The following is a 14,867-nucleotide window of genomic DNA, read 5'->3' as shown; positions in this document are numbered from 1 at the left end:
CTCTAAGCTACCATATGTTACATTCTATAATATACATGTACCAACTTATTTTTGTACTGTTGGGAATGTAGGAAGAATATAGGAACACTTGGTGAGGTTGCTGTAATTGCCGTTTTCCTGTTTACACAGATTTGTCTTTTTGTTCTGATTATATTTTAGCTCTAAATAGAGATTTTTACTCAGTGTTAACATGCAGTCTAACAAGCCCACTCAGGAATTACCAATTTACTTATTTATGTGCTTCAAAGGAAATAACATAACATGCAAAACATCAAAGTGGCCATGGATATAAATTAGTAGTGATTACTTTTGGGGTCTTTAGGGAGTGTGACGATTGAAAGCTATGTATAGTGTCGATGTATTTTCTCTCTGACCCCCATTGTTTTGTCTGTTAAAGTGAGAGGTTTGAAAGGAAAATGTTACATGGACTTGGTTTTGACTATGTATTTGAATTCTTCACATCAAAGGATATGGGTGGCAATTTGTACATCTTACCAGTATTCAACCTCAGTGTTCTCCAGGCCTTGATCAAGACTATGTTCTGCCAAAATAAGTTATTAAATTACCAGAAAATTACCAAAAAGTATAATGATGAAACACTGCCATTACCAGGTACATTAGACATTTCACATTACACATTTTGTAGAAAGGATTTGTTTCTTGGATGGGGTGCATTTTCTAATTTACTATTTACAAAGCTTTACCTTAACCTCCTACTTGGTCATTTTAGTATTCTTCTCTGGAACGTTGATGTTGCAATAACTTGTCAATATACTGCAAATTCATACGTGGTGTTATTCACAATGCAGGAATGTAATATTACCACAATCCCACTGTGTATTTTCCATTTAATTCATGAGTTTGTTTTAGTCTGGTCTCCACCTGCTTAACTGGTGTGTGATAATACAAAATCGCATGATGATTTTACGTTGGCATTTACAAACTTAGAAAATATTGATGCATCTATATCATATTAAATTGAAAGAATTGAGGAAGAGATAAAAATCTGAAACAGCATATCAAATTGCCCCCAATTTATATTTTCAACACATGTGAAGTTGTGTGCCCTCACTCAATTGTTGAACATTTTGTGTAACAGTGATCCCCAAAACACGTGATTTATAGAAGTGAACCAGATGTTAAGGTAGCTCTTTTACATCAATATGAAAAGCTTTTACAAGCATTTGCTTTATCACAGTAATCTCACACTCCTCCCGTTATTTTCTCTCTTTTTTTGTACGATGGAAGACCAAGATATCCATTTAATTTTTTTGTAAAAGTGGCAAATTGTTTGAGGACAGTTTAGTAAATGTAGTGAAAGTCATTACAGCAATCTGTCGAACACTGATGACGGGTTTACACTGAAATACAAGTAGTTTGGATTGTAGCATTCAGTGTTTAGAAGTTAACAACTGGAATAAGTATGTCACATTCACAATCTGTCAGTAATGAAATACTGCCTTATGCTTGTGTTAATGTAACATGTATTGTTGGTGATAAACCTTTAACTTATGCTAATTACGCAATCAGACAACAGAGTGATGAGAAAGTTTCTATTTTACCTCTTTGTATAGAGCACGGGAAACAAACGGCTCATAAAGAATGTGTTTGATAGAGAGCCATTGGTTTGATTTAATCTGGTTGGCTCATTAGAAAGTGTTTAGTTGTCAGAACGAAAAAGTTCAACAAAGACAAAAGTAACAGTTCAACAGACAAAGACAGAGAAACACTTGTACTGTTGCAGTACTTCAATATTTTGGTCTCAAGAGTTTTCTGGCCAATGTGACGCCTGACTGGTATTAACTGAAGACAAACTTGCCATATATTTGGTTACCCGGGGGTGTTCATTTCCACCTGCAGTGGCTTAAAGGTGTCATGTGAAGACAGTGAATTGGACAGTGAACAGTTGACCAGACATATGCAGTTTCAGGCTTCTTGGCCATTTAGCAAAACACGTAGTCACTAAGACGTCAAATATGCTACTCAGCTCCAGTTTATTGGGCACTACGAGACACTCCACAGCCATGTTCTTTACTGAAAGGCCTATAAAGCTGCGGTTATTGGCTGGGCTTGATGACAACTCTGTGCTATGTACATTAAACTTACCACACGGTTTTGGGTGTCATTAAGCATGACATTATCCTGAAGGTGATGAGCGTGCTGGTGATGTCACATGTCCTTGAGAATCGGGGAACTTATTATTGCAGTAACACAGGGCATTCCTCCGTGTCATTATGCCTTAGCTGCTGTGTATTATGTACCCATAATCAGCCTGTTCAAGGGAATAATGGCTGTCATAAAGTGGAGCCAGTACCAGTGTGTTTTTTTTATATTTTCTTGAAGTTGCATACGTAAGAAGCATTGTTTCCCTGGATGCCAAAAAAAGGCTTAGGGTTGGAACCTATTTTAACATTCAAAAAGTAGTTATCAGTTTGGCAGAAGTGTGGCTTTGGTTTCCGCCCGAGTCTCTTTTATGTAATGACTCATACAACCCAATCGTAAGCATGTATCCACAAACTCAATAAAACAAAAAAAGACTCAAACTAACCATGTGGGACATTATTAGAGAAGCACATTGTAATTTAAAAAAGAGATCGTCTTTTTATAGTTTAAGATTCCAGTTAAAAATTATTTAAAAAAAAGAAATAACTCTGCAGCTTTTGTAAATTAAACAATTTCACTCTCTGAAGTATGTAAGTATTTTAATATAAAAAAAAGAGCATTTCAATCAATGAAATATGTTCAGAAATACGTGACCACTGGTCACTGTTGGTGAGTTATGAGTAACACTCTTATTCTCCATTAATTATAGGCTAAGTACAACTCACATCCACACATCCACGATCAGACATACATTTCTATATTGCTCAGACAGCCACTCAAACATGAGCTAAGCAACGCATAGTGACCTACATATACATTATACTTCCTTGAAGAGTCCTTGAAAAGAACCAATCCATGTAGAGGGTGAGTGCAACAGGAAGGGAGGTGGAGAGAGAGAGAGAGAGGGGGTAAAGCAAAGAGAACAGATAACAGGAGAAGAGGAAAGGCAATATGTATTGAGATGAGAGCCCAGTAGAAAACAGAGGTGTGTGTGTGTGTGTGTGTGTGTGTGTGTGTGTGAGAGTGCACAGAGGGATGCAGTATATTGGATAAGAACTCTTTGAAAGGGAAACGTACTACAACAGTGTTAATCTGCTCTGTATCTGTATTCCACTGTCATGCTCTCCGCTCTCATCCCATCCTCTCATTACCTCCGTTAATCTGTCTCTACTCAACCCATCCTACCCCCCCCCCCCCCCCCTCCACACACACACACACACACACTCCCTCCTTTCTCCAGTTCTTTTTCTCGCAGGCATCCCAGACAATTTCACATGCAGAATTTAGGTTGTTGTGTCTAAACAGCATTAACCTTATTGTTCTCCAAAACCTCAGTTATCTCTGTCAAGACAACCATGTGAGGTTTGAATTTATACCTTTTGGGGTCTGTTTACTAAAAGCTTGCTTTTGTGCGTGAGCAATTCTGGCTCCGGGTTGACAGAGAAAAACATGCGATTTCAAATTAAGTCAGCTGATTGTGAATGAGATCTAACATGCACGGATCCAACATGTGACATCTGATTCAATTGAATTGTTTTCAAACAGATTTATGCTGATTTTAAGGAATTTGATTAAATATATTTTGAAAATATCATTATTTAAATAAAATGAAATAGATGAAAAAAATACTTAATAAATAAACTATATGCCATGATTCATTTTTATGGAAGCAACTATAGTTAGCACTTTGCAGATCCGTTTATAGAATACGTATTTTGTGCCTAACTAAATAAGACGCACCATATACCTGCTTCATCACATAGCTCAGCCTAAACAGGACATTATGACAGAAGGCTTTTCACATCGCCATGAAGTAAGCAGTGAACACACAGCCAGCAGCTATTAACTTTGTCTGGCTCTATTCATGAGCAAGTTTTCCCTTGAAACATCTCCTCTAAATGTTTCTCTGTCCTCGGAGAGGCCACCATTTCTACATCCATCTGTGGATACGCTGCCTCAGCAGAGACAAACACACACACACACACACACACACATCCATCTTTAAACATGCTGCATCAGCATGGGGACATGACACAACATCATCAGAGCCAAAATACATACAAGGGCATGCAGGAATAGCCTTTCACAACATGCAATCGTCTCTCTTTCACCTTTTGGCACCCTTCATTTTTTTCACTTTAATCCTCCACTTGTCAAACTCTCTTCTTGCAAATCTGTCTCATTACACCTGTGTTTTTGTACGAGGCTGAAAGAACCCTGGACATTTATGCAGTCTGAAGATAATATCAGCATTTCTGCGTGCTGAGTCGTGATGTCCCATCGCTATTGATGCTCCTGCTGCTCCTGCTGCTCCTGCTGTTGTGAACAGAATATCTAATCAATTATGGCCTGATCCATTTCTGTTAGTCTGTCTCGCCCCCCTTTCCCCCTCACCAATCTAACTCCCTGAGTTCTTCAAGTAACCCCCCCCCCCACACACACACACACACTTTTTCTTCTACCTCACAGTCTTTCGACTGCTTGCAAAGCATTTGCAATTCTTTGAGAGTGATGCGGTGACGCAAACATTTAAATTAGACTGCAGACAAGGTTGGAGGGAGAAGTAGATGGAGAGTTGGAGCACAAAAAAACGTCGTCTGCCAACTTGTACACCTGTTTTTGCCTGTCGCGTGGCGCCGTAAGTCCGTCTACCCCTGTCTCGTCTTGTCTCGTCTTGTCGTGTCTCGACTTGTCTCGTCTCATCTTGTCTCGACTTGTCTCGTCTTGTCTTGCCTCCATCTCCTCTTCCGGTCACTGACCCTCTGCTTCATCTGATCTCAGGAGTTCAGGCACTAGTCGCACCACTCATGTGTAATCCTCTCTACTTTCAATCCGGGACAAAGCACACAAACTGTTACGCTCCACTGCAGTCACCCACACACACAGTGACACAGACACACACACACACACACACACACACACACACACACACACACACACACACACACACACACACACCTACACACACACACACACACACAGATCTCAGTAAAGCAGTAAGAGTCCTGTGAAATCTTGAGCATTCACCTCAGGTAGGTAATCACGTTAGAGTGGCTTTGGTGCCTGGTTAATGGCAATGCAGTCTGCAACAGGCTGCCCAATAACACAGCAGTGAGTAATTTGCCCATTTTCAATTGATTATGTATGTGTGTGTCATTAAGAAAGCCGTTGCATGATCGCTCTCAAATCATGACGTAATGGAATGATGAAATTAATTAGAATGGGATAGGAGAGAGTTTGGATGATCAAAGTAAAAAAAGACAACAGGTTTACTTTATAATCATGAAACTACAAACTTAACATAGGCTACTTTACAGTCATTTTTTTACATTATTTACACATTTACATAAATTGTCATAGAATCTCTTGACTTTTCCACCTACTGCTCAGCATAAAGAAAAATAAGCTTAGATATACAATTTGTTAGCAGGAAGTCCAGCTTGATTAATTCAACTATATGCAACACCAGGCACATTAACATTTTACATTATAAACAAAATTAGATTTTAGATTTGTAATTTGTTTAAGTTTTGCAATCGTTTCTTACTGCCAAATGACCTCCATTCCTGAGGGAGTGCAGTAAACACAACTCGACTGAGAACGACTTCCGTCTCTGAGCCCGTTATTACCATGATTGCTGTTTTATTTCACCCAACCCTCCAACAATTATTAACATGCATTCATGAATGTACTCATTGCCCCCATCACTCACTCCGTTAATTCGAAAATAATCAGAGTTGGATGAGAGGTTCATTAAATCTCATCCTTGAGAGCCATCAGCCGCAAACACGGGAGTGGGATATTTATCAGGCTCATGAAAAGAAGTCAGATGCCTCCTCTCGCTTTGTTTGTTCGAACATTGGTTTGGAGGACAGAATCAACTGACTTAGACAGAGCAATGGACAAGTGATGAAGCCAAAGAAAAGAAAGGATTGTAATGGAAGGGAGCAATAAGGTGCAAGATTGGGAGGGAAGTATAGAAGGCGAGGGAGTGGGGGAAGGAGGGGGAGAAAAAAAAGAGAGAGAGAGATCATTAGAGAAGTGCTAATTAACAGAAACCACACCGTTTAGCAGCACTTTGTCTCCATGCAATATTGATCCTTCATGACCAGTATGGAGCGGATGTTTTTTGCTGCTTTCACCATGCTCTTTACCTCTTTCTTCCTACAAAAGTTAATACATCAACTCTGTATCACAGTCTTACAGCGACTTTCGCCGCCCATTGGTTTTGTGTTGTTTTTTGTTTTCCCCCGAAACATGCAAGTCATGCAACTCGGCAGCAAAAACTAAAACGCTGCGATATAAATGACCCAAGTAGCCAATTTGGTTTGCGGAAATGCCTGCTTCAGTAATTGCATCATCATGACATTAAATGTGAGGCAAATAATATGTCTGCAGAGACAGGCGGACACAGGAGGGTGGTGTCAACATGCAGATAAAAGCCAGAAAGGGAAAGAGACTGTGCAGTGAGAGAGAGTGAAAGAGTGATGGATGGTTGCAAAGACATCAAATGGTGTAACATGGACAGCAATGGACAGATGGAGACGAAAGAAAAGCAGATAGATGGTGTCTGGGTGGGGAGAAAGTAATAACAGAGGAGGAGAGCGTGGAAGTGAACGGGAGTCGTGTCAGTCGCCTGTTCGATGCGCGCAAGATTGAAGAATGTCTGTAATATCCCTTTATTGTTATAGTGCATGTTGCAGGGCTTGCTGTTGGACATTGTGATTCTTCAAAAAGGCTATAACTGGATTACAGCGGTATCGGGCTCAGCCATCAGAGAGAAACAGCAGCTGTGTTGTGTTGGGTCTGCCGACAGCACTCTCCCTGTCACCGTACTGGCTCTCACTGCAGCCTCGCTGCTGATATTCAAAGTCTAGACTGCACTACATATCAAAAGAATATGTGATCTAAATGACATTGCCATCAAAGCTTCAATTTAAAAAAAAAAAAAACATTTAAGCTTTAATTCAGTTTCAGGCCACAATTCTATCTGACCTTTGCTCTTTTTTTAATTTAATTTTGGCTCCTGATATACAACACTGCTTTTGTAACTACATACAGTACGTGGCAGCGGCATCTCTGACGACGGATGAGTCCATTTTGAGAGAGGCTGAGGGAAGGTGATCACCCCGCTCTTTGCTTAAGTGGTACAAGCCAACGTTGATCAATGTGGATCGATGTGGATGAGGGTGCAGCCCGATGGCACGATGGCCCTCGGCTCTGTCGCGGTGTGTGTATGTGTGTGGGGGAGGGAGGGAATTAAGACGCACAGTGTCATGCTTCTCTACATGATGTATCGCGCCAACAAAACATATCCTTAACCTTTCAATGACTCCGTCTCTGCCTATTATGTCTCCTTGTCTCTCACTTTCGCAGGAAAATGTGTAACTTCAGCATGAGAAGATCAATAAATTGATGGATCTTACATCAAATTCTGAAATTCTTTTTCATCCGTTTCTTGTTCCGTTGTTTTCCTTGTTTTGTTTTTGTTTCAGTTTTTGGGTCAGGCTTCAGTTTGAGGATTTTCCAGCTCTGCAGTTGTTGGTGGTACAAAGGATTACATGCCGTAGCTCTGTATGGTATTTCCTTTTGTGTTGAGCTTTGACTGTGTGTCTTTTAAAAAAAGGAAGTGTGTGCCTTGAGCATGTCTGTGCATCGCTCTGTGTGTGTGCTTGCGGGAGGTATCATCACTTTATGGAGTAATGAATGCTAATCCTCTCTTATCTGCTTTTACCTCGAGGCAATGACACTAGCTGCTGATGTCAGAACTGTGACACCCGTCGTTGGAGTAGAATAGGAGTGTGTGTGTGTGTGTGTGTGTTGTGTGAGTGTGTGTGTGAGTGCAGACATAGCACGTGTGCATGCAAGAAAAGATGTCTCTACTGGTGTCTGACAACCATCTCCCACTCTGTGAGTTGAGAGCTCGAGGGTGCGGTCTAGTGATTATCTGCCATGTCCTCCATGACTCATCAAAAGTAAAATAGAATAGAACATTCCAGCCCTCTGACTCTGCTGCATCTGATCCTGACTCGTTTCATCTGGAGAAAAAAAACATTGTCATTTGATACTAAATCCCTCCTACGATCACCACACATATACAAAGCAGGCACATTAAAAGTGTCTGTGCACTCATGCGGCTGTGTCTTATTGTTTGTGCACTCATGCAGACACTCGGGGCAGCGCTGTCCCCGTTGCCAACAGCTTTTCTATTGTGTTCACGTCTTCATCTTTTCTGAATTTTTTTTTTTTTATTTACTTGCCCATCTCTTAAAGAACATTTAATGACGAAAGCTTTGGAGCAAAGGAGATCGAAACATGAAAAAGGTAAGATGTAATAAAAAAATAGAAAAAGAAGGAGGTCTATTCCCATCAGCCCATATATCTCCAGAATGAGCATGACAAAGATGGGCAGAAAATAATTAGGCCTGAAAGCTGTTGAATCCTGTGTGCCTGTTCTTCCATTAAGACGGTTTTAATGGGTCTGCGCTCTGCCTGCCTCTTTGGCACAGTGAATGGGAGATAAAACTGAATTAAACTAAATTTTAGCGATTGTAAATAGAGAACGCTTAGGCTGCGAGTGAAGGTAAGATGAAGGCAGACAGAAAATGATGAACAGATAGATGATAGAGGAAAAGGGTTAATTGAAAGAGAAATAGAGAAGAGGGGCCAGATCTCAGGGGCTGTGGCTCTCTCGACATCACTATCTCTGTGTGTGTGTGTGTGTGTGTGTGTGCGTGCGTGCGTTTGAGGGGAGATAGTGTTGTAGACCTAATAAGAACAAAGCTAATTAGAAACTTTGCCTTGCACAATTCCGTGGCGTTCCCACAGGAGCCAGGACAACACCTATACTTCACCCTCCAGAGAGAGAGAAGCTCTCTGCAAGCTTTTTCATTTTCACGATCTAGCTGATTTTAGTCGCGGCTATATGCTGCTGACTAGGTGACTTTGACATCATATTCAATCTTTTTATCACCAACTTAATTTCTTCAAAAGATAATCGTTATGCCTTTGGCTGGCCCAATGTGCCCGATGCTTTTTGATGTGTTGCATGTATGTGATAGTAAGACAGGGTTAGGGTTTTCGTTTATTTTATTTAGTCAAACTCTGAGTTAGGAATTGTCTTTTTGTTGCGTGTATTTATTTGACTTAAGCAGCATTCTCAGGTCTTTTATCCTTTGTAGTTCCCCTCAGTTGTTCTGTTATTTGTAAATCTAAGTTACTAATCAAATCAAATAAATAACTTATCAAATCCATCTGGTTTTATGTTTCTTTGCTTTCCCCCTCGAAAACTGGGTCGTACCATTCCTGCTGACTTTTCGGACCAAGCGGAACGCTCACTTTCAAAGCAGTCAGCAAACCCTCAAGGGTTCAGAGCCGCCCCACTGTGAAATATGCAAGTGCTGGAGAAGTTATTATGCAAAAAAATTGTTCTTGCATTTTCCCAAGATGGTAACCCCCCACTGCTAGCCACTTAAATAAATACATTTGCTACATTACATAAATTTGGATTGCCTTGCTTGCACATTGTAACTGAGCCTGTATGCATCTATTGTCTAAACCAGTGTATCATTTGCAGGGTGGCAGGGCAAAAAGCAAGGTGAGAAGTCTATCACAGGGCTAATATAATGACTTCCAAAAACGCATTCAAACCCACAAGAAATGTAGGAAATAGAGATCTAGACCTCACACATTTGAAGAGTTGAAACAATATATAAATGAATTGATCAATTTAATTGACATGAATGGGTTCATCTTGGGCTCTTGGAACTCGTGATGGGCATTTCTTCACTATTTCCTGGCACTTAAATGATTCATCAACTAATTGAAAAACTAAGGGAATTATTAATCAATCGGTGGAAAATAATTATGCTTTTTCAATCTCCCTTATATGACATTGCTAGTTTGATAGCAACATAAAGTGGATAACCACTAGAAGTCATGTATAAATCAGTTAATTAGTTTAATATGGGCTACTTGAACCAGACATGTAAGCCATGTATAGTAATGGATAACAAACATAGACCAGTGCTGACATGATGGCTCATGATTTTGCCTTCATCATTCGCTTCCTGTGCCAACGATTTTGTACCCTCACCCATCCAAAACATGCTAACACCCTGCCAGGCTAAGTAGTGCTTTTTCATGCTGTAATTGGTGTTTTGGCTAATTGAGCACAACGGCTAAAAGCTTTCCGCGGACTGGACGTCATTTGTGACGTGAAGAAGCTTCACTTTCTAAGCAGTGTTTTTCTGTGAAATGATCAGCTGTTTTACTTCAGTTATAGTTTGATCTTGCTGTGTTATGTCGCCTCCCTCTCTCATTATATGTGATTCTTCTGTCCACATATCCATCTTTGTCATTATCTCAAAGGCTTATCCCTCTGCCCAGTTAAATTAGGTTTTAAGGTCATTAACTGATCCATGCTATTGTACTAATGCACCGGGGGGTGTCCAGATTTGATAAATGATCGGAAAGAGATAATGAGACTTAAATAGACATCTGGTACTAGCCGTGGCGCACACACACGGTGAGAGAAGACAAAGAACACCGGATGTTTTTCTCCTTTGAATTCAAAGAAAAAAACATGTTTGACATCAGGTTGTTTTCCTAACATTTGGCATAACGGGTCAGTGGTTTGCAGCTGGTTTGTATTGCTTAATAAATGTGCCGTATGCATGCGTGTGTGTGTATGCGGTACTAGCCAGTCTGGCAGCACTCTAAATCCTCAGACAGGTCATAATTTGTGCTCCATCTGATGTCATAATTTGTCTGACGTATGCTTGCCAAAAGGAACCTTTAGTCAAGAAAGTGTATGCTTGTGTGTGTGTGTGCTTATGTATTCTCATCACGGCCCTCATCCAGACAGCGTTTTCTTCATTGATGCCGTTTTTAGGAGCAGGAGGGAGACAGGGTGCCAAGGGGGGGGGGGGGAATTAATAATGTACAAGGGTTTGGGACAGTGGCGTCCGGACTTGAGCTCTACAGTTAGCACACTGGTAACGATATTCGGTAGTCAGAGGGGAGTTCAGACACAGCATGTGCACACACACACACACACACACACCTATACACACACACACACACACACAGAGACAGAGAGCGAGATCATTCGTAAAAGATCAGAAGCTTTTAGATTATGTGTGTTTAAATCAGAATTGGTCATTGTGGATGGGTAGATTAAAAGCTCATTTAGAATCGATAGGTGATTACTGAAGGAAACGTGGAGAAGGGTCTGGTGGAAAGCAATGCGCCATTCAACCCTCGGAGGATGTAGATATCTGCCAGTAAAGACACTGCTGAAGTCAGTCAGACGTACTTCTTTGATTAATAGGAATCTCCCTCTTTCTGCTTTCGTACCTCTCCTACTGTCTACCCCTCTCTTCTTCTGTTCTTGTTTTTGTCTCTGTTGCTGGTCCGTGAGTGGAATGCTGCCACAGGTTTTATTCTCTGGGATTCCACAGACACACCTTTCAGAGAGCTGCCAAACTACCAAAGGCAACAACTAAGACCGACAGTTTTAGGTTGTGATCGTATTGTCTCACAGCACACACACACACACACACCCACACACACACACACACACACACACACAAATAATAAGTCAGTGACTTCATAAACATGTGACTCAAAGTGCCTTGACCCATAATTTGCCAGATATGGTTTTACGCGTCTCATACTTTGGATGATTATTAACAGGACTTCCTAAACCTTCATTTCAATGTCCTCTAATTGCAACCCCTCATTTCAACAACTTGGATCAAACGGATGAAAATAAACCTTGTGAGACAAGAGAGACAAAGAGGATGATGAAAACGTAGGGATCAATCAAAAAATACCAGGCATTACAAAGAAAAGGAGCGACAGTAACCTCATCAGCAAAAGATGGTATTTCTGTGGTTAAAAAAAAAATGCAATAAAGTAATGCTGCAGCCTGGATCATATTTGTACAAAACCAGAAATACAAACTTAAATAATGAAGTTTAGAAAAATGTTGTGCTTTTAGTATGCCCATGAGGAAGAAACAAAGAGAGAGAGTAGATGGATAAATGGATGACGGTCATTACTATAATGACCTGCATTTTATCGTAAGAAAAGCATTTTCAGCATTAAGATCAATCTTCTTTAGTTTACGGGGTCTGCCCATCTAACCCAGAAGAATACAATCATATCTTGGCCATAACTATGGTCTCTTTCTTGTAAGGCATCATGTACAATTAAAGACCCTTAATCCCGCTCATCCTTTTTACCACACACTGCTCTGCTAGCACACACACTATTTAGAACTTTCACATATATTGTTCAAAAAAATGTTACATCTAATAAATAAAAAGAGAAATGTATTGATGGGTTTGATTCTTGTCTTTTGATAACTGTGGTAATTTCCAATGCAGCGGCAACCTCCGGTTCTGAAGAGTGAAGCCAATGTGGAGGTGTCTTAAACTTGGATTGTCTCTAATGTCCTTCAGAGGGCGACTCCTCTGGCAGTATAAAAGTCTCTACTTCTAACTTGACTTATTACCTCAGCAAACATTGTAAACATGAGTTTATGGTCTCAGTCGCAAGTCCTCTTTAATTTAGTGAATAATGGTCCCACTTAAATAGAACATAAATCGGAGTATGCTTTAGGGCGGGCTTACCGTGATTGACATTCGTCTCTATGTCACTCCTCCGCAGACCAAATATGGTAACTTACAAAAAGTCAAGATGGCTTCGGCCAAAACGCCGAACTCAAGGCTTCGAAACTGCAGTCCACAAACCAATGGGTGACATCATATTATCATATTAAAAGCTTTACCACATTCACCAGCTATCACAAATCACGTGTCTGTCTGCTGTCTGGTGTTTGGCAAGTAGACTTCTGTGGGGTTGTAAGAGCTTAAGGTTGATGAATGTTGAGACTGAACTAAAACAATAAGCTGAAAGACACTCAAATGCTCCGTTGAGCTGATGATTCTCTGAGTTTAACACTTTGACCTACTCATTACACATTTGATCCCTTGCTAATATAAAAATACTGATTTGAGCAGCTTTAAGATTATAGCGTGTCCAAAGGGTGAAAATTAAAGGGTTAAGAAAATCCAAACGCCCACTGTCTGTACTGTTGTTTTCATGGACGGCCTCGTTGATGTAACATCCTTATCATAGAGGATTATGTGATCCTGATTAAACCCACGGTGTTGCCGAGGTCAAAACCCGCCACACGTGTGATACCTGAAGCCGCAGTGAAAATGCCGCAGTGGTAATTGAAGTAACTCAAGGTTAGGACACGTATGTGTTTGTGTGTATGCCATGTATACGTAGGCACCTGGGAATTGATTTAGCTGTATTGCTCCCATTGTACTGATGAATTAATAGGCATCAATAACATTCTGCCACCCCAAAACTTTGTGTTATATCATCCTAAAAAATAAAATAAGAGTGAATGTGTGTCCAGGAGCTGATTTATGGCTGAAAGCTATCTGGTGTAATGAGGCCAAGGTTGATTTACAAGCTCCGAATGCCCCATTCCCCATTCCCCATTCCCCAGCGTGCACATGCAAACACATACACTTAAGAGTGGGTCTGTGACAGCTGGTTCACTTTCTTTTAATGGCTTGCCAATTAAAAGCAAGTGAAGCTATGCTTTGCCACAGCCAAAGCCAAAGCCTGGCAAAAACTAATTGGTTCAAGTTTCAGAATCTATATTTGGTGATGAGACGACCATATGTGGAGGCTGTTTACCAACACCTTGCCCTGACATGTTAAATCATGTTTTGTCGCTTTGACTGAGGAACGAAAATAATTTGTTTGGTGCAAAGGCCATGACAGCAGACCAGTCCAGACAATCGCCTGAAAGGTAGGATGGGAGAGAAACCGACAGATAAGAGACAAGGAGGAAGAAGGAGCAATCGAGAGGATGCGTGAAAGACGGACGTATGCAGTCTGTTAGCATATTAGCGTCCAAGCGGAGGACAGGCAGACAGGTGAAGGAGGAACAGAGTCAACACGAGTGGAGTCTGGTAGCCACACGCTCTAAGCCAGAGGGAGCACTGCTTTGGATCAGACACACTCACCATTAACCTACACTGACACCGTGTAGACAGCGGGGGAAACGGCAGAGAAAAGGGGCAGGAGAGACATTAGCAAGCAGGCAGAGATCAGTGGAGACTTCACACAGGGTTGAATTGTTCAATCAACAACAACACAGCAATAGATAATGGGTCTATTGGCGAAAACAGTGCTGACCTTTCTAATTGCAGAGAGGTAAATTCTCATCACTTCAAGCATAACAAGTATGATTTTGCCTTCATCCTCATGAGATAATGGGTTCACAACTGTGTCAACCTCCAAGGAACAAAATAATCTACAGTACCTCTTTCAAAAACATATTAATGATTTTACACATTAGCAGTTATCCACATCAGATTGCACTGCATTATAAGTAAATACACCCCACGGCGTTATTGCTCCAACTACAACTGATTGAGAAGACAACCACATGAAAGCCACTGACCTTAAAATGAAGTTAAAGAAAGACATTCCCGAACGAGGCTTTTTCGATCGATCATAATGTTTTGCTTTCTCTCCTTCAAGTCTTTTTTTAGAAGTCCCTTTAGCTTTGCTGAAAGAAGATTTTAGGGCAAAAACATTCTCGTATTCTGTTGATTCAACTTCTAAACATTCATTCATTCATCGATCACAGAATATTCTTGATGCTAATTGTGGTTTTGTAAGAGAAAGGTTTTTCAAATGATGGAGATGAAAATTACAAATTGTTCACTCTA

At 40.6% G+C, this 14,867-nt stretch overlaps 1 protein-coding gene across 4 annotated transcripts in view; it reads left to right on the top strand.

Moving 5' to 3' along the window:
• Nucleotides 1-14,867, top strand: part of LOC306701559 (muscleblind-like protein 1) — a 52,915-nt gene that overhangs the window by 18,181 nt on the left and 19,867 nt on the right. Inside the window, exon 1 of one of the 4 annotated variants that reach the window (XM_079166900.1) lies at nt 13,873-13,939. The exons of the other annotated variants lie outside the window; for them this stretch is intronic. The gene's annotated coding sequence lies outside the window, so the exon portion shown is untranslated. Of the gene's footprint in view, nt 1-13,872; nt 13,940-14,867 lie in introns of those variants that run through there. 4 annotated transcript variants of the gene reach the window in all.

The sequence above is a fragment of the Pholis gunnellus genome (assembly GCF_910591455.1).
Source record: "Pholis gunnellus genome assembly, chromosome: 9".
NCBI classification, from domain to species: Eukaryota; Metazoa; Chordata; class Actinopteri; order Perciformes; family Pholidae; genus Pholis; species Pholis gunnellus.
Note: the sequence above shows the minus strand (reverse complement) of the source record. Positions and strands in the feature narration are given on the sequence as shown.